Consider the following 20,945-nt stretch of genomic DNA (forward strand, 5'->3'; position numbering starts at 1 on the left):
CCATTTCCTGTCTCAACCAGCCTTCTAATTCTGCGTTCTTTCCAGCATGATGAGCTATTAGATCTGATCCTGCACTGATGTGCAGAAGTTTACCTGCTCCAGGAAAGGTGACTTTTTTGAATTTCTTGAAATTCTTTAGTTAATGACCATGATCATTATTTATCCCACACAGATTTCTGTAAGTGGATTTATTAACCACCAGTGATCTAAATTCAGTCATTGACAACTTTTTTGGAAGCATCTCACTGCTGTCCTGAAGTTCATCATTATTAGATATTTCTTTAGTTGACCACAGTGATTCTTTCTTGAGCTCACATTTCTCCCCACTTCACTTTCTTGCGGTATTTTGTCACTTTCTGGTATTATTTTATCATCAAAATTATTATTTGTTTCTATATCCAATCTTGGCTTTTTTCTAATGCTGACATCTTCTTCTTGTTTTTCAACTTTCACTTCAATTTCTAACTCTGGTCTTGCATTCTTGAATAACTGCTCCAATAGTTCATCTTCTATGGCCAAATCAATTTCTTTTCTTTTTTTTTTTGATCTTAGACTTTTTGTAGAAATAGATTTACTGTCAGAGTTTTTCACACTGGATTTTAAATCTTCATCATCTGTAAATAAGTTTTCTGATTTTGTGTCCATAGGTTCATTCTGAGATAGATTTTGCTCTTTGTTTTTCCATAATGAGGTTATAGCAGGTTGAGTTTGTTCTAAAAGAAGTCAAGACATTTCTATTCTTGCTGATTTGGATGAAGACATTTCTTGGATTTCTTCATCCCTTTCCCATTTTGGAGAGATGGCTGAAAGTAGTTTCTAATGGCATTTGTCTGTTGCTGAGAAACACGATCTCTACTTTTATTTACACTTGGGAATTTAGTTGGTGAAAGCTGATAGTTTTGGATATTTGCCCTAACCAGAGTATTTGGTGCTATGTTATTACTGGTGCTTGTTTTGGGGGCTTCTTTTATAATGGGTATTTCTTGTGAAGATGATCCACATTTTTGTTCCGTTTTGGAGATTTTTATTTCTTTTGGCTTTTCAGACAAATACATACATGTATGTGCCTGGTCTGATTCTGTGTCAGCTACATATGTTGCAGTGTTCTCAGGAGCACTTGACATGAGTTTTTCACTGACTGACAAGTCTTGTGAAAGGCTTGGCCCTCGAGACTTTGTCTTTAATCCTGTGCTGGGCTGGCCCTGAAGTTCACAATAATTCTCCGTAGTCATGAAAATAACTGCCAATCCAATTTCTGCTTCAGGAATAGGTCTAAGACCCTGCCTTTGGAGTACATCCATAATTGAGTGAATCCATTTTTTCTGGGAGTCAGGAATTCAGATCTGTGTATTTGTTATTGCTATGTCAAGAGCACAAGTTCCAGGAGCTGAAAAAAAAACTACCTTCTTCTTCATTTTCTTCGGTTATCAACCTAGCTTCTCTACTTCCCAGAAAAACTGCTGAACTAAATTTCTTATGCTGTTTGGCATTTAAAAATACAAATGTTTCCCCTTTGCAGATTTGTTTTCTTTCCTGTCATCCTGACAGATTGATATTTTTACTTCCAATGGCTGGTTCACCAACAGGTGGGTAAAAACTTTCAATTTGTGGAGGCTGTTTCCTGGACTGAACTGCTTTAACAAATTCAGAAAAATATTCTGGCTTAACAATCAGATGTTCACAAAGGAGTGCACACATTGTTTTAATGGTAACTTTAACTGATTCCATAACATGGTGAGTACATTCTTCTGTCCAGTTGTTTACTGTAAGTCCTCCGAGTTGCAATATAGCTTGATTTAAAGCAGTTTTCCCAGAGACATCTAAATAAGAGGAGCACACAACCAAAGACTCATATTCTACTCTGAATTTACTTTCAAACACTCCAAAGGTAACTCTATTCTCTACCTTCAAAGTTTGAGAAAGTCCATTCTGCATTTTTTCCTCACTAACAAATATACCATACTTAGAATTATCTTTTATTGTTAAAGTAGGAATTTCACCCATTTGCTGCAAGTTACAGAAAAGTTAACAGTTAACAGAACGTGATTTTGACTGATGGGTTGATCATCGTCGACTAAAATGGCACAGATTTTCCTTCCAACAACACACTCAGCACCAGTCAGAAGTCTATATGGTTTTCCTCAACCTGGGCCTGTGACAGGGAGCTACCTGCTCAGTTCTAAAAGAGCAAAATGTTAATAACTTGGTCTGGATGAAGAGAGTAGGTTTTCTCACTAACTCATGGGAGGAAGTAGAGGAAGAGGGCAGGAAGGAAGTGTGGTGTACTCTGGTCTGGGATTCCCGTGATGCTGGGAACAGGGTGGCCACTCCAACCTGCAGGCATGGTGCCTTGGACACCGAGGCACAGGAGATCTGGGCGATCACCCCTCGTCTGCCCATTGTGGTCACCTGCACAGCTTTGTCTACACTGAGGACACGAAGAAAAAACGAATGGGTTCATGCCTAGCAATGCAATCTGGGAGCTGGGAGGAGCAGAGAAAGCTCTCTCAGAGCTGGCCTGCAGGAGCAGTCCTGGGCCACCCCACCACTGCCCCAAGCCACACCTGCCATCCTGCTCATAGGATACCGGGCCTGGTGTGCATGCGTGTGTGTGTGTGTGTGTGCACTTACAGCAGTATAGTTGGCTTCAATCTGACTGAATCAGAGAACACTAGAACATGTGGTTTCCTTAATGTAGTGGGAGGAAATTTTATATATAAATTGTGTGAATAATTGATGGTGAGACCTAGTGAATAAGGAGGCAGCTACCCGTCCAAGTGTGACCCAGTAACATCAGGTCGCCCTCACATTTCTAGTGTTGTGCGAGAAGAGCACACTCTCATGTGACCTAATCTTGTTGTGCACCAGATGGGGACTGTGTGTGTTGCTCCCTGCAAGACAGCAGGAGACCCACGTGCACGCCTGTGCACGCACGCACACACACAATTCTAAATGGAGAGTCACTGCTCTCCATAACAGAACAAGTATGATCCACTTCATTTAAATAATGTTTGGTGTGTGCAAAGAAAAAGGCGCTGTGGGATTTGTGAAAACCATCCTCAAATGACCCAGAGAATGCAGCAGATGAGCAGCCCGGGTTTCCAGGGTGCCGTCCACTGTGGACGAGGCAGGCTGGCGGGTTGAGCATGCTCCCTCACACGCCCACACACAAAGATGCCTAAGCAGACACTCGGGGGCCAGAGTCAGCCCTATTAAGCCTGAAATGTGGACCTGGGGTTGCTGCCCAGAACCAGGTCAGCCTGCTCTCTGCCTTGCCTGGACACACGGCAGCAGCCTGAGCCGGAGCGGGGCACACGGCACGCGGCACGCAGCTGTGCGCCAGGTCCGCCTGTGCGCGAGGTCGTCCTGCTCCAGGACGGCTCACCTGTGGTGCACCTTTCCACCGCCTCTTCACTCAGCCCTCTCAGCACGGCTTGCCCGACGGTCCTGAGTGAACTGAGGTAAGGAACGGTGTTTTCTGATGGCTTAGAGAACCACGCACAAGTAGAAGAGTGAATACCAGTTTTGTTTCTTCACTGGCCTTCTCTCTCACTGCTGATGTCAGCACAACATGGAGACTGATTCTTACATAGCAAATGAGTGTGAGGTGCAGACCTCTTTCCTGACCTGCTCCTGTGCTTATAATTTAGCAGTAGAAAGTATTTATTCTACATTGCAGATCTTAATTGACACAAGGTCTCATGTAAGACAAGGAAAAGAAGAATGCTGGTAGGATTGCATGCAAAATTGGTGTAATTAATAATGGATAGAGCCCACCTTTGAAAGTTTACAAAGCAATGCAAGAATTAACAGAGGTGATAAGAACCATGAACATGTGAGATTCGATAAAATAAAATAAGAAAATTTGCTTACATATGATACAGATTGTTTGGGGAATAAAAGGGCACTGGGCCAGAAAGGCTCTTCATATTTAGGGTGTGGAGCAGAGACACTTAGGTCTTCACTGTGGCTTTCACTGGACACAGACTGCAGCAGGAAATCCTTCAGTGGACAGAGGTGGTGCTCATACCCTCCCCACCCACCCTGGCTGGTTAGGCAAGGCTGATTTGGCCGAAAGGGACTTGACATTAAACTCAGAGCAGGCAGGACCTCCGTTATCCACTGGCATTTACTTTCTATCTGTGCCTCAGCGGATTATGCAACCTCTAATCCTGTTTCCTATCCTTAAGGTTAAGATACTGTAGAGGACAACAAATGCAAGAGTGTCTGGAATACAGAAGCTACCAGGTGGACATAACTGCACATCCGTGTGCGTGCACACACGCACACACAGATATCTAGGCCATGGAGCCAATACTTTTCTCAGAATACTCAACTCGGTTGCAAAGATTAAAGTCACTCTCCGCAAAGAATATTTTTAAATATATCTATATAATGTAAACTGTGTAAATCTTCCTAAATGATAAGCAAGTATCCAGATTTTTTAAAAGTTTACTCTTATAAGGAAATCTAAAGCTATGAAGTGTTTTCTTTGAAGTGAAAAGTATTTGCCAATCTCAGATAATTTTTTAATATGTTACTAATTTCTGTGATTTATCTGAAAAACAACCACACTTGTAGCACAAAGTAATTTAACCTGAAAATTAGAATTGTGGACTCTAATGACTTCACAGTTATTTTCAGATGAGAAAGATTTCCTATTTGTCTCAGATCCATGAACCCATGTAATCTATTAGTGCTTCCATAACTCCATGACATAAAATAAATGGCGCACAATGAAAGGAAAAAGCAATTACCTATTTCAAATCTATTACCACACTTGGCCTCTCATAGCAAAGAGAAAAACAAAAATAAATATGTGTGTGTGTGCACACTCACACACACACGCACGCACACACACTGCGGAGTCACTGCTGGGGAGTCTTCCTATGGACGAACTGGGGGAGAACCCCTCATGGATCTCACGGAAAGACCTCAGGAATGGGAGGGGACTTCACAGCTCAGGGATTTCTGACTCCTGTCTAAAATTAGCCAACATGCTTTAGGTTTTCCCACCATGAGGATACAGATTTAACCCAAATCAAGAGAGACAACACCCAAATCCTTGACAAGCAGTGCTTGCGACTGGAGATAACGTCTTTGCACAGCATCACAAGCACCCAAATCCCTCCACTTCTTTAGTTTTGTAAAACACAATGCCATGATCCCAAGAATATAGAAGTAGAACAGAGCTCCACTGTAGTGAAAAGCAATCAGCACTTAACTCGTGACTGTCTCCACCTCTATCCTGATGACTCATTCTCTTTCCAACATATCTGTCCTTCGAAGGCTTCCTGCGTAACTACACAGGATAAGTTCACAATCCCTGCACATGTGTTCATGGCCCAAATATTTCTTGATGGACTGATTACAGTGCTGGGACTTGAACCCAGGACCTCACACATGAAAGCAAATGCTCTACCATTGAGATATAACCCTAACCCTTTGTAGTTTTTTGAGATAGGGCTTGCTATGTTACCCAGTCTGGCCTTGAAGCTGTGACCCTACTGCCTCAACCTCCCGAGTAGCTGATGTTACAGCCATGACATAGGCATATATATTGTCCCTTGGAAAATGTAAGTCAAGAATCCAGTCAGAAATATTTTCAAGTTACTTTGTAAAAACCTACATGCTCTCTAGATAGCTAAGTCATAAGATGGTCTTGGGGTAAAAGAACCTCAACTCAACAGTCTAGATGGCTCTTGTGTCCTTGAGCGTCCTGCCTCCGAGTTGCTGCATAATGTGTGCCTCTTAGCACTGGCAAATAAATGAACAAATAAATATATTAATTAATTAATTTAAAAAGATCAGAGCCACCTCTCTGCAGATGGCTTGCTTTCCTCTTAGCTCCCACATTCTGTGCAAGAGCACTCTGAGAACTGAAAGTTTGAGGTGAAGGGAGACCAGCCCCAGTGCTGCCTGAGACTCCCGAATGAGCTTCCTGCAGGAAAAGCCTGAGACGCCACCCAACCTTTCACGTGAACGCGGAGCATCACTCAGGAATTGGACACAAGGCCCACCCTCCAATTCCAACATTGGCACTGCTCAAGGCCTCTGTGATTTTTGAGTAAAAATAATTATGTTAAGCTGGATACAAACCTGGTTTCCACACTCACATATTCTGAGGACACACACTTAAAAAGACTCAGTGTCAGTAGCGTATCTTTTCTGCTAATGCTCAATAGTCTTGGGCAACACTAAGGCATTGGTGGTGAGCCCTTTAGAGCTTCCAATGACACAAACAGCCCACTGCAGCACACCCACCCAGCTTTGCCGCCACCACACCGAGAAGACACAGGGTCAGGAGGTAGCAACAGGTGCACTGGGTGGGTGGCCACCGAGGAGTGGCCAATGCCTGCAGTCACTTCATGGGAAGGAAGGTGTGCAGCCCCTACCAGAAGCCACGGAGCATCCCTAGTGTTTTCCCTGGGTGCAGCACACCCTCACCTCAAAGCCATCATGATTTTTCCAAAGGAAAAAGTGAATGACAAATTCTTTTTAGCATTTTGAGTTTGTTCATTCTTTTGTGCTGTTTGATTTATTTTTAAATTACAGTTCATTTGAACCTTACCTTGGATATTAATACTACAAGAGCCCTTTTCAACTGTCAATTTATTCAAAGGAGCTTTATTGTTATTTTGTTTTACCTGAGAGATTTTTAATATTCGACTTTGTCTAAGTTTTCAAACTTTTATTAATTGATGATAGTTTAAGCTTCTTATTTTAGAAATAAGAGAGGTTATAATGTTCTAAGTTTTTTTAAAAAAAATTTTGGAACACGTTTAAAAATGTCTATGGAAACTAAGTAGAACTATTTTTATTATCACCACCTGCTATTTTGCCATTTTGATTAATTTGAGCTATTATTCACACTCCTATACAAGTAGACAAATAGCAATATAAACAAAATGTGATTTTCCTCACCTCTCTTTTGATGGAATATATAAACTTACAAAGAAATAACAAAAATATTCAAATTCAAATGAGAAGGTGGACTACCATAAGAGTAGGGTCCAACATGGTGTACTAGCATGAAGAACGAGGTGGCCATGCCATTCTCTCTTATTTCTGAATACTCATGAGAATTACCCTGCTCATTTGGTAAAGCAAATGCCTTGTCAGGGACATAGCATGTGAATGTCCGGGAGAATCACTGAGCAACTGAACATCAGCATTGGGTTCTGCCTGAGCTTTGCTTCTGACTCCATGGTGCAGCCTGTCTCCCTTTCCTGACCACCCTGAGTAATACAAGATATAACTGAACAATATGGTGAATCTTCAAATGTCTTTCAAAGTGTAGTGGATTAATGAATGGTCAGCTTCAGTGGGGACGTCCAGCTGAACCGAGTCACATGGTTCTGGCCATGGAAGCCCCATCTGAGCATTGTTGCCAGAACACCGTAAAAGGAGATCCGGAGGGGAAGATCACATGCTGCTGATTTCCCAGGAAAAGCATTGTTGCAGCTGGTTTTTCTGATATGAACTTGGCAGTTCCCCGTCATCAGAGGAGCTCGGGTCCCAGCTGGGTCAGGGATGGCTGCTCTCTTTGGGGGACCTCTGGTCTTTGTTGCCGTTGTCTTGAGTGTTGCTTCCTGGCTCCAGTGCAGGGCATTCAGCCTGCTGGCACAGGTCCTTCACCTGCAGGCTCAGGTGCCTTTTGGTGCAGATCCTTGATATGGACTTGCATGAGACATTGCTGTGGGCTCCAGCCTTCAGCTAGACTCGTGCGAAACATTGCCTTGCGATCAAGGCAATGGAGCAGCTGAGTTCTTCGAGCCTCAAGCACAGGGACAGATCTCTTGCACTCTTCTGCTGACCTTTTGGGTAAATATTATAAGGTAATCCTATAAATTTATGTGTCCTGTATTACATCTATTCCCTGGTAAACCCTGACTAAAACATATAGTAAAAGATTCATCACCATTAATATTTCTCAAAATACTCTAACTTCGAACACATTTATCCCATTGTTCTTGCTACTTTCTGGAGCAGTTCTGGAAGTCCTCCTTCATAAGTGTCTAGAGCAGCACTGTCCTGAGTGCCTCAACTGTCCTGAGGCAACTCAAAACATGTACCTTTCAAGGTCATTTTGACTTTGGGAAAGACCCAGATGTCCCAGGGTCCAGGGTCTGGTGAATCAGGTGCATGAAGGCACAGGAATATGTTTTAGGAACCTGCCTTCTATTGGACGGCACTAGACAGCAACATCTACTGTGTTTTTTATCACACCTCTTAAAGACTCATGAAGGAGGACTTTAGAACTGCTGCAGAACATGGCAAAACAATGGGATAAGAGTATTAGAAGCCAGGGGGATGTTTGAGGAGTGAATGGCAACGTGTCCTTTATTGTGATTATGTTGATTTAAACATTCCTACACCCCTTGTATTTTAAAGTAGGATTCTGGTTGCAGAATGAGCTCACTGAGGTCTCGGGCCATGGTGCTGGCCACTCCCATGTGTAGCTGCTACTACCCAGCTCTCCTACAACTGCCTCAAAGGCCACATGGCCTTGGCTCAGCGGTCTCCCCTTTGTGAATCTGCATGCCCCCCAGTTACGCTTGGCCCCAAAGTCTTGAACTTCCTGGAGGCCTTCGTCAGTATTAGGAAGCAGGCTGCTGCCCCTGCTTCCATGGAGCTCATTCCCTGTCTCCTGTGCGCCAGTGATCATCACACAGGGCCAAGTTCCTTCCTATCTTCTGCTCATCACCTTGCCCCACAGTCTGGATGGTGCTGTGGACCTGGCTAATAAGCAATAAATACAAATGCAATTGTTAATTAAATGAAAAATGCAGTGATTTTTTAAAAAATTTACTACCTACTTAAGAGGATAAAATTCCTCTTCCTCAGCTTTTTGTCCTGCAATAAACTACTCAGAAAAAGCTCAATGGTAACAGATCACTACTATGTTAAATTGGATTTTTTTTTGTTTGCCTAGAATGTCAATTTGTCAATGTCAAATGAAGCATTCCTGTCCCACTGAAACAAACCAAAGAAAACAAGCAAGCAAACAAAGCAGACCTCTAGCCATCCACAGGCCTATTTTGTGTGACTGACCAACTCCTCCAGCTGGAAAGACTCCTCTTAAAGATCCCAAGCCCAGGCCACATCAGCAGCCTTCCATCCTCCCCTTCCGAGCTACTGCTAAGACTCAGCAACAAGCAGAAAAGTCAGCAAACTCAGCTTTGCTCCCGAAACAGACTTTTGTGGGTGTCAGAGTTGCAGGGTCCTGGAGGACAGATACACTGTATCAGCAGTGATGATTTTAGTGCCTGAGCAACAGTGGGTAAGGATCCTATATCGCTTTTACTTCCTGTGTTGTTTTCATTTCCCTTGCACTTAGTGTGTATTCTGGGTGGGAATCAGGCAAGAAACATAAGAGTAGATTTTTCATCAACTTTGTGACCATTTATTTCCCGATTTCTTCTTTCTCCTTCATAGGCATCTCTTAAATCCAACAGAGAGGCTTTTGTTGTTTGTCTGAGGTTTATACCCACAAGCACTGCCTTGGGAAGGACTTAAATTATTTGCTAGATTTCAATCCAGCATTAACATGGCTAAAACAGAAGATCTAAAATATAGTTTATGCTTGCTCTCATTTTCAAAACTGAGAGAAATTAATACCGTTACTTGTCTAGAATCTTGAGGATATCCCATGTGTATTTCTGGAGATTTTTCAGATTTATTTCTGACTTCACTGTTCAGTGTAGAAGATGCTGGCTCTCCTGTCTTGTGTTAGTTTCGATTCCCGACAATTAAAACATAAAATGCTTATGGAATGGATGTAGTGGACTAGAATACACTCTTCACAAAATAAACCACAGGAACAAATCCATATTTTATTTCTAGTAGAGATAGCATTACCTTCAGTAATACCATGAGGAGATTAAAATAATGCAATTCAATTTCAAAAAGGATTTCCCTATTTACCTCTCTGCTCAGGCATTTCTTCCCAGTAGCAATGCCAAACAAATATTAAATGACAAACACCCTCATTGGATTTCACTAGTCTTTTGTTCTGAATTTTATTCATGAGTAATAAAGGGATTTTCCTATTTTGTGTTGGGAGTGTGGAGTAGGGAAGGTCGTCTGTATTACAAGGTTTCTGTAGATTATGATTACATTTTACTGCTGTTGAATACATGGAAATACTAGAATTAAAGCTCTCTAACGTGCTTAAAATGAATGGCATTTCAATCAGTAATTCAGGGGTTGGAGATCTATGGGATCAAGACTGATGTCCAGCTGGGACTCAGGACATGTCATTCTTTCCATGAAACAATGGCTCCAGATCTCCTACAAGTGATGGTGACTGGAAGGTATTGAGTGCAAAGAGGATGACAAGCAGAAAGCCCTTTGGGGTGAATACTGAAAGGCCCAGGAAGAAATCCCCCTCCACTGAGTTCCTGTGTGCCTCCCATAGCATCTGAGGCTTCTATGATTGGCTCCAGACCCTTTGCCAGTGGCTCCCTATGTGCACAATCTTCTGGCCACAGCTTAGTGAAGCAGCACCACATGATACTTACAAAAACGCTGGGAATACTGAGTCTGTCCCTTGATTTAATAACATGATTTATTTTCATTTTCAGGAGGAAGTTTTTAGGAAGTGAGGATGGCCCTACTAATTAAGGCAGCCATATAATTTTGCACAGATTAATTGAAGAAGTCTTTTTGCTTATAATAAGTCAATTTACCAGAAAGTGGAGTCATTGGCTTTATTTTAGGACAAAGAAAAGGGCATAGATATCAATACTGTGCCAGTCACAAACAAAATTTAAATATTACTAATATAGTCATGTTTATAAACTGAGTATTCTACATGGATGCAAATGGATCATAATTATAAACATGTTCATAAAAATGTATATACATATTTTATTAAATTATAATAATCTGGGTGAATTAAATCATTAATAAAATAAGAGGGGTTATTAATCTGCATATTTACTAAATTACACCATTACTTACTGGAGTATGTATTTTTTCCACAGATTTCTGTATTGTGTTTAGTATTCAGAAAGAAGTAATTTTAGACAAAATGCAGAATTGTCTGAAAAAATCAACTTCTGAATACAGTTAAATATGATAACAAAACTTCTGTGTGAAAGTCTATCCTGTTTCAAAAATATAGATTATAAATGTGTATATATGCAAAAACAATGCACATTTATTTTATAGAAACATATTCTCTAATCATGTATGTGAATGTATAAAGTCATATGCGTACAACAGACCACTAAAATAGATACACATATTCTCACTATAGAAATGAGGAATTTGACTTTGAGAAAATTGAAGTACCTTCCTAGAGTCTAAAACTTAGTAAATGATCATTGATGATGCTTTCTTATATTTAATAATACCTCAACTATGGAAAAGCTACCTCAAGCTGAAAATTCATGTTTCAATAAATATAAAGAATTAAAATCATACAAAATATATTTTCTGGCTATAACAGAATTAAATGAACTGACAATAGGAATAAACTCACAGAAAAAAACCCAATATACTAAATCATACATCATTCTTCTTAATCATTTATAGGTCAAAAATACAATCATAAGAGAAATTAGAATGTATTGTAAACTAAATCACTACATATTGGATTTGCTCAAGCAGATTGAAGGCTTGGATAAGAAACCTATGATCCACAACCTGTCACTTTCCAGCCAGTCAGGAGACAGAGTCTCCTCAGTCATCTCAATAAGGAGAACTTAGTACACAGGATAACTAGCTAGTGAAGGACTAACTACAAAGAAGGACAGAAAGAATCTGAATAACAAAGAGACAGAAGACTTGGGAGAACGTATGGCCTTTAAAGCTGAGGCAGAGCACCCAAACAAGACCTTGCCCAGTGGCTGACTGGAAGCGTTGAGGAGTGTATGAATCCTTTCTCACACACTCATGACACAACACCTGCCACTCACTAACTCGGCTCACGGTTTCAGTAGATTCAGTACACGGTCAGCTGGCCCCACCACAGGAACATCATGGTGGAAGGGCTTGGTGGAGCAAAGCTGCTCAGCTCAAGATAGCCAGGAACAAAAGCAGGGAACAGTGCCAGAGAGAAGGGGGCAGGAACCAGATGTAGAACCCAGGGTCCCCTTCCCATGGCCCACCCAGACAGGAGTGTGCTTTATTAATCTGTTAGCCATCGTTCAACCAGTGCAGATGACAAATCAGGATTAACAGTCACATGCAGGGAGTGTTCTGTAGTCAATAGGGAGGGGAGGGAACTTTCCTTGGGGCTCAGGCATTTCAGAGCAGTCAAAAGGAAATGTCAGCTCGTGTCTGCGAGCTCCTCTGCTCAGCTGCTCCTGGGCTGCCAGCCACACTCTGAAGATGACCTTCACTGAGTGCTCTGCACCCTGCGGTCCCGCTCAGTGTCCCTGCTGAGAAGGCCAGACAGCCCCCGCTAGGTGCTGAGACCTGTCCATGGGGTACCCCCGCACCCAGCATCACTGCTGGGGAAGAAGGCACTGAAACCCTAACTTGCAACATCTTATGGTGCTGAAGAGTCCATGCCTCCCACTGTGGTCAGGAGGAAGGCAGGGGGCTCTCCACCCCTCTGTGTGCTAACAGTCCTGAAACGACCACAAAGCTCCAAAAAGAAATAGAAGGTGAAACAGAGGGGAGAAACTGCCCCGCTGCAGGTAACACATGGTTTAAACGAACCATTCAAAGGAAGCTCCAAAACAACTACTACCATTCATATCTGAATTTACGAAGGCCACAGGATTCCAGGTGAATATAAAACATCAAATAAGTTATCACCTGAAGAGAGACACAAATGAAAAACCTTCTGGTTGGACTTTGTCAAAATTTAAACATTTGTTGTTTAAAATATACCACTAATGGATAAATCTTTGAGAAATGCCTGTAGCACATATTTCCATAAAACAAACTTTATTCCAAATAGTTAGAGGACTCCTAACTCAAAAAAGTAAAAAACCCTAGTGAAAATTTCAGAAAGATTTTAACAGATATTCACAAGGGAAGATGTTTGAATGACCAGTTGCATGAGAAATTACTAACATTACATTATTAATCTTTAGCAACAAACAAATTAAAACCACAAGACAACACTCCAAGATGCAACCATTACAATAACTAAAAATAAATACAAGTAAAGACAGGAAGCAAGTAGAAATCACCACTACAGATGAGAGTATAAAACGGTGAGGTCACTGTTTCCAAAGTCACCGTTACCCATCTGACCCATCCAATCCACTTCTAAATAGTTGTGCAAGAGTAATTCAAGAAACTGCCTGTACTAATACATGTATACAAGTGACCATGGGTACTTATCTCTACTAGCGAAATACTGGCAATAAAACAACAATGACTAACTCTCATCAACAAGAAATAAGCCAATGTGTCATAAACATTTGTGTGGAATTCTGCTTGATAAAAGCAGTGCACTATTGTTACATAAAGCAATGAGGAGTCAGTCATAATGAAAAAAGTTAAAAATACACATATGATTTGACTTCTAGAAAGTTCTACAAATGCAAATTAATGTGTATCAACAGAAAATACACCAATGGAGGCCTGGGGCAGGGAGGGGCAAGGATAAAAATATAGACTACAAGCACTGCAAGAAAATTTTCATGGCAGATAAGAAATTTTATACTCATCGTGGTCTTATGGTTATATGTCACAACTTTTCAAATTTTACTTTTTCTATCTATGTGCATAATTATTCACTGTACCTTAAAATTTTCCATTTAAAGGTTTGTCAGCATAGCTTCAAAGTGGTTATCTAGCACTGTGTAGAGAACTCTAGAATCCATCCTATGTGTGTTGGGCTCTTTATGTGCCTGAGTTCTGATGCTGGGAACTAAAATTGCAGCTGTGCAGAAACACTTAGCAAAACATGTACTGACAGTTAAACTTTCTTCCCATATAGAGACTTCTTGCAATGTGTGAGTAGGACACAGGCACAGCCATGCCACCAAACAGGAGGGGTTGAGGAGCAGTGTTCTGTCTTGGGGAAGAATCGTCTAAGATCTCAACTGTAAAAGAGAAGTAACTGAGCCCTGGAAAGAGCCAAGCTCCACTGAGGCTAGGATGGTTGGGAATGCTTCTTCTAATCACCATGAAGTTACTAGCACGTGGGACCGATGGGACTGCAATTGTTGATTATCCCTCTGGATCAGAGGTCATAAGAGGCTGTCACCATGATGTTATTTCCCTTGGCCGGCAGCAGTTTGGAAACAAGGAGATTTCGCACCTTGAAGTGTCCCTGCTGCCTTCGGGCAATAGGCAGATGTGGAACACTGGTGAGGCCCACTTTTCCGCCTAGCAGCTGTGGGTGGAGCAGCAAGTGCTCTGCTTCCACAGAGAAGAACTGAAGCCACACGGTGCCTCTGTCTATGGCCCCCCGATCCGCCCTTTCCCTATCAGTCTGCTCTGCAACACTACAGTGAGCACTGGGGATTTGGAGCTGCTGCGATCATACCCATCTTAGCCTTTCGGGGTCATTCAGGCAGGAGGAGGTGTGGTACAGTGTGGTGATTTGCTCTTTTGAAAACTGAAATGGAATCTTGCTAGATAACAGCAGCTTTCCTAAGCGAGCTGTTCAGGTGGATGAGTTTATTACTATGATGGTATTCCTTGCTCCATTAGCTTGTTACTTTGACAATGATAACCAGAGCTCATTTGAGTCCTAGAAGGGTCCCTTTGAGACCCCTTAGATGACCCAGTCAAAACAGACCACGAATAAACAAAATGATGACGTGCACATCCATTTGGAAATGGGAGAAAGGTGCTTGGCTACTGGACAGAAATGTGGAGCCTGGTAGACCGCTCCTGCTGCTGACCATGCCTCAGTGTCCTCTGCCCACTGCCGCCCTGGTCACCTCTGCAGAGGGCCACACCATCTCGCTCTGTGGTGGCCCTTTCCTGGACTCTGCAAGCTTTGTCAGGAAGTCCCTTCTGGGCCCCAGGCTGCAGCTCATCTCAGAGAGCCAGTGCCTTTGGTCCTGCAACTGTCCTTGGGTGCTGCCACAGAACACACATGGGAAGAAAGTGATGAAAAGCCCAGGGCACACCGCATCCCCAAAGAGCGACCCATCCATCAGCACTCATGGATCTTAGAAGAGATGAGTGGCATTTTCTCCTATATCCTGGAGTGCATTATCATCCTGCATCTTTAAAATTCTCATGTAGTAGTAAATTCCGTGGCCCTTTCCATATTGCTATGAGACCAATATCCATTGCATTTGACAGTACTCTGAACTTGGGCTTTGTCTTTGATTTTAAGGAGCACATTTTATGATGCAATAGTAGTAAATACTCACAAGCACTCCACAGCACTCCACAGTGCAAATTATAAATATATCCCAATCCTCCCAGCTCTACCATCACTAGTCAAAGGTAGGATTTGCCCAACTCTACTGGATTACAAAAGTAACAACAAAAATTATACCACGTATATCAAAGATTTGCCTGGTAGAAATATGTAATTTAAACATAAACACTTCCTGTTGCATGGACACATAAGTACGAAAGCCTCCTAAGTAAGGAGCATAGTGATTTGTCTTTCTATATTGTACCAAAGACAAGCTTGGGACATTTTTCAATAGAACTATCATGTACTGATAACATTTAATATTATGCTCAGAGAAAAATGCCTTGGAGGACCTACACAGAGACAGGAAAAATGGAGAAGGCATCTCCCATAGAGAGGCAGTTTAGAAGGCTTAAGGAGGCCAAGGTTTTCTTGAGCTCAATTTTCTTCTTTTGGCCGAAAGGTTAGACCTGGCAGTGTGAAACATTCCCTGTATTATTTCTGCTTGCTCTCTGATTCTCCACTGAAGTTGAACATATACCCTACTGATGGTGGAACTATTTCCTTGAAACTCAGACCCAGCCAATTTTTTTTTTAATGCTAGTGGTTTCTAAAGGAAAAAGGAATAGATGTTGGTTACACAGTGTCTGGAAGTAAGCAGTCATCAAACAGTAGTCGTGACCCTATGTCTTCCATTCGAGAGTTTAGTGTGAGATCAAAGCAACCTCTGAGCCTGGGAATTTGGGCTGGAAGGTTCAGGGAGAAAATTGTCTGGTCCTGAGGTGGTGGTGAGGAGCAGATGGACAAGACTGGAGCTGGGCACAGAGTCCAGAAGGTCCACTGGTCAGTGCCCAGCGGGCAGAGGGAGGGCAGCTGGTGCTCAGGTCTGGGGGCGGAAGTGAGCCAGGCTGTCCAGAGCAAGGACCTGCTGGGCTGTTGTCTAATGCCTCACCCTCAGGGCTGTGGTGAGCAGGCTTCTGCTCTGTCCTTCTTAGTACTTCCTCTTCTGAGAAGACAGCAAGGAGAGCAGAAGCCAGAGGAGAATTCAGCTTGGCATTTGCCTTTTTGCCCATTCTTAGCACATTCAGAAACAACATCTATTATACTTCTATGCCAAGGAATTGTGATGTGAATTTATTAAGGAAAAACAAGGAATTGTTTCATATTCTAATTATCATGTTTAGTTTTAAATTTTGTGAAGTAAAATAGATAATATATTTTTGAATATAATATTCACCCCCTTTAAAACTATTTTCTAAATAGCTAATGCATTTACTCAATCAAAATCCATTTGTTTGTTATGTTGTAAACACCCAGCTACTGTTGGTGATAAAGGATAAATCAGCAATAGAATCGGCCAAACACTGAAAATGTGAGGAAGAGAAAGAGGTAAATCTTAAACTTAACAAAGCATTAAATACCAAATACAAATTAAGAGCAAAATAAAAAAGAATAGCAAACAGAGAGATAGACCTTTTGCAGAAAGGAAAGAGGGCATCAGGCTGGGGGGGGGAAGGAGGTGAAGAAAGGTGTCTTATCCCCGGGGAGTGTGCCAACACCCCACGATGAGGGTGATCAATATGAGGTGTACGTAAATGTCCACCCATACACATAAAAGATGGTGTGGTCAACCACACAAAGCTCATTTCTGAGCATGGACATGGTAGCAAATAAGCCTATCGATAGGTCTTTATTACTTATTAATGGGAATTCTTGGTAAGCTCTTTCAACAAACTTATTATCGTCAAAATTATTTCTTCTCTTCAAGTGTTTATTCAAATTAGTAAACTGCATTCAGTAGAGTTTTTAAGACAGAGAAAAATTGGAAAGGTCGTGGCAGATTTTCCTGTCTAGATCTTCGCTTTTGTTTTTTTAACACTGTTTTTACAGATCCATTACCCTGTAAAATAATAAAAGTTGACTGATATCTCACTGACTTCTTGACACTTTGTTTCTTTTCACAGAAACAAAGAACAAAATAATGATATTACATTTCCTTTTGAAATGGACTATAGAAATGATTCCAGGTGAAATCCAATTATGCCTAAGACTAGGGACAGACCACTTCTCAGGCCACAAGGTCTCAGGTCCCCCTCACTTCCGGTCTCTTGCATTGGCCAAGCTTCCCTGCAGCATCTGCCTGACCACCCTGACCCAGCCTAGCTTCTTCCACTTCCTCCATCACTCTGTCACTCTGTCACTCCCAAGGAGGGACACAGTCCAGACAAACACAGGTACGGTAAGGACACGGGTAATCATAGTGTGGCCAGCAGAGGCCTCAGCCTTGGCATTTTGACATTTTATAACAGGTGGTTCCTTACCTGGTGTCTGTCCTGTGCAGTGTACAAGCCTGTCTAGCATCTCTGGATTGTATCAACTAGTAGTCTTCCCTCTAAGTCATGACAACCAGAAACACCCAGACACTGCCCAGGACCCACTCCCGGTGGAGACAGATCGGTGCCAGTGTAGACGGACACAGGAGAAAAGTCAGACAAAGGAGGGGAAAGGAGGAAGAGGGGAGACAGAGAGGATCCCAGGCATGTCAAGGACAGAGAACACATCCCAACAAGAGAACACCAATCCCCCCTCACCTCTGACTGGCCAGGAATGTTAAAATAGCCTACAATTTCAGGACTGCAGCAACATTTCCCTGATTAAATTACAGGGGCTGGCAGAAAGCCCCCATGAGCCCCTGGGCTGGTGAGAAGCCTTCTTGGAGATTCTTGCAGCCCAGCTAAAATCACAAGAATGTGTTACAGTGTCAGTTTCTGCATCCTGAAATCCAGCATCACTAGGAATTCCATGGGTGGTGTTGTACTATGAGTTATTACCCACATTTAAAAAGAAGAAAACCTTGAGAGAAATTTGGCAGTCTGCCATTGTTTATCTTTAAATGCAAAATATATGTGAGGGATTTCTTCATATCAAGAAGTAATACCCCATTCATTATCTTTAATGGTACATTGTATCTTATGGATACTACACTTAACTAGGGTTTACTTATATTTAGATATAATAATTTTTATGGCTTATATTGACATGTACCCCCGAGGCCTCATGCACTCATAAATGGGGCTTGGAGGATGTGACTAGATCATGGGTGTGGGATGCTCATCAGTGGATCAGTCCTCTGATGCGTTTATAGCTAAATGTGATGTTGGGAGTGAAGCCTGGTAGGAAGAGGGTGGGCTGTCAGGGTCTGTCTCCCTCTCCTCTTTGGTCTTGCTGCTTTCTGTTTGCCCTGCTATGGACTGTTTCTCCTCTCTCAGCCCCTCTGCCATGCCTGCCTGCCTTGGCACAAGCTGACTACAGGCAAATGTCTACAAACTGTGGTGCAAAGTAAACCTTTCCTCCTTCAAATTGAGGTTGTCAGGTGTTTTGTCCTAGCAATGAGAAAGTAACTAAGACAATAATATAAATATGAATATATATTAGGCTAATGTGAGAAAAATTTCTATTCTAAATGGCCACAATATCCAGGATATAGGTCTTTGTCCAATATCCTCAAAAATTTTGAGTTCTAAAAAATTTTAAATTTTGCCATTCAGAACGGTGAGACATTTTATGATGTTTTAATTTGCTCTTAATATATTTTCATGCATTTATTTGCAATCTTTGTTCCTATTTTATATGGTTTTTAATTGAATGATTTACTTCATTTTCTTGTAGCTCTAGAAGTTTTTTAAATTAAGAAAACCAGCTCTGTCTTTACTACCTATCATGAGTATTGTTTCTTTGTTTTCCATTTGCTTTCGAATTTTAAATTTGGAGAAGTCAAATTTTTCATTCATGTATGATCCTAAATTGTCTTATCTAAAAGGACAAAATTTCTTTCTGGTATTCTGTCCATATTAATAATTAGTGTATTATCCAAAATGTTTCTACAAATGGTGAAGATTTAAACTTTTATAAATCTTATTTCTATTTCCAAGTTTCAGTGTCCAAATCCACATGATACTTTTATCTGATGAAAGTGGACTCATTTTGCAAATAATGTGGCTGCAGTCCTCCTAGTCTGCAGTTACTGAATATCTGCACATTTTTCCCCAAATTCACATTTCCCTAAAGAAAATCTCAGAGAAGACCAGCTACACCTAGCTAAACATTTTCCTCATGTGTACATTAATCAGTTCTTTAAAGTTACACTCTTCCTGTTAATACAGTTTTGCTACTTTTACATTGGCCAAGATATGGAAATGAACCGTCAATGTTCCTGGCTTCACCAGAGCCTACCTCCACCTGATGAGGGGCACAATCCGAATTCATGCACAGGAAATTTGCTGATGGGTTTACAGAGGAAACCTCACTTCCTCCCTTGAAGGCTTTATTATTTATCTTCAGCATTTGTATTACTAGTAGTATAATATTTCTGTTAAGAAAGAGTTTAGTGAATACATGAACATATTCACATCGTTTCTCTCAACCCAGGCTTCATATTAAAATTACCCAGGGGAAGAAAGGATTTAGAACCATGTTTAGCCCCAAGCTCATCTTGGAATTACAGAATCTCTGTCCTCCGCATCAACCATCAATAGCCAAATTAAAGGGGAGAACAAACCAACCAACCCTCAAAGTTACCCCATTTGCTGAGCTTGCTGATGAGTTGCTAATTCAAACCATATGTTGACACAATAAGTTGAGGAGTTGTACCTAAGATTACTGGTTTATTTCACCGTCCTAGAAGGTGTACATGGAGCAGTCACCTCCCTCTGCTTTGCTGGCTGCATGCGCTGGTCACCCTCACTCCTGCCCGGGTGGCCGCCCCAGTGTCCCCCCCGCCCCACCCCACCAGGGTCTGTGTGTGGTGCTGGCCTGAGCTGAAGCACACATGGCGGCTGTGACTCGCGTCCCACCCCATGATTCCGAGAGCCTCACCAAGGCATCCATCACCAGCCCAGCTACAACCCACGTGGCACTTTGGTTTGCTTCTGACCACTGACCCACTGGGGCTCCCTGGGGACCTCATGGGGACGATGGGAACGGGGCAGCAGCATTTTGGCAAGGCTGCACTTCTGTGGTGTGTTCACAGTGCTCCTGAGACTTTCCAAGCATCAGCAGATATAATTAATATTCTGCAGGTTTCTTAGTTAATGCTCATTCAGATACGTGATTGCAGTTTTGAAGAATAGGAACAACTGCGCTATTTTAACAACATGTGCTCGTGATTCCCTGATTGTAATGGTCCTATCACTTCCATCTCTACCCGCTCATTATCATCATCGCGGAAAATCACGGGTCATCTTTAAAAGCGAGAGGCCAAGAAAGTTGAGATAACACCCAAAGCTATTTTCCTAGGCCTCACATTTCACAATAATCATGAAATAATGTATCTTGATTTTCTGCATTTTTTAGAGCAATCTTCCTTTGCAGGTTCACTTTTCTTCACTTTTTCAGTTGCTAATGGGATTTATTTTCAAACTTCGATATTATCAAGTTGTCACAGCTGGAAATTGATGTCAACTTCAATTACTCTCTGACTTGTGACAAATAAATACTACTTCAAAGAACACATGCTGGATATCAGTCACACATGGGCCAATTACCCCACTCTCTCCAGGGGAGGACCACGGAGAGAGGTGGAAAATTTATATTTTAGGGTTTCATGGCAGTGTGATTGCGGAAAGTTGGATGAATCATCAGTGAAGGTCAGGCTTTT

At 41.9% G+C, this 20,945-nt stretch overlaps 1 protein-coding gene and 1 pseudogene across 5 annotated transcripts in view; both read right to left on the reverse strand.

Moving 5' to 3' along the window:
* LOC147828398 (nibrin pseudogene) overlaps positions 1-20,043 on the reverse strand; it is an 84,583-nt pseudogene extending 64,540 nt beyond the window's left edge. Inside the window, exon 1 of the transcript XR_015450868.1 lies at positions 1-20,043. This exon is cut by the window's left edge and continues 64,540 nt beyond it. The product of XR_015450868.1 is annotated as a nibrin pseudogene (transcript).
* Positions 1-20,945, reverse strand: part of Csmd1 (CUB and Sushi multiple domains 1) — a 1,515,607-nt gene that overhangs the window by 1,202,997 nt on the left and 291,665 nt on the right. The gene's annotated exons all lie outside the window — the stretch shown is intronic.

Source organism: Heterocephalus glaber, unplaced genomic scaffold, assembly GCF_053883595.1.
Source record: "Heterocephalus glaber isolate CG9 unplaced genomic scaffold, H.glaber_assembly_v1.0 deba00001104, whole genome shotgun sequence".
Taxonomy (NCBI): Eukaryota; Metazoa; Chordata; class Mammalia; order Rodentia; family Bathyergidae; genus Heterocephalus; species Heterocephalus glaber.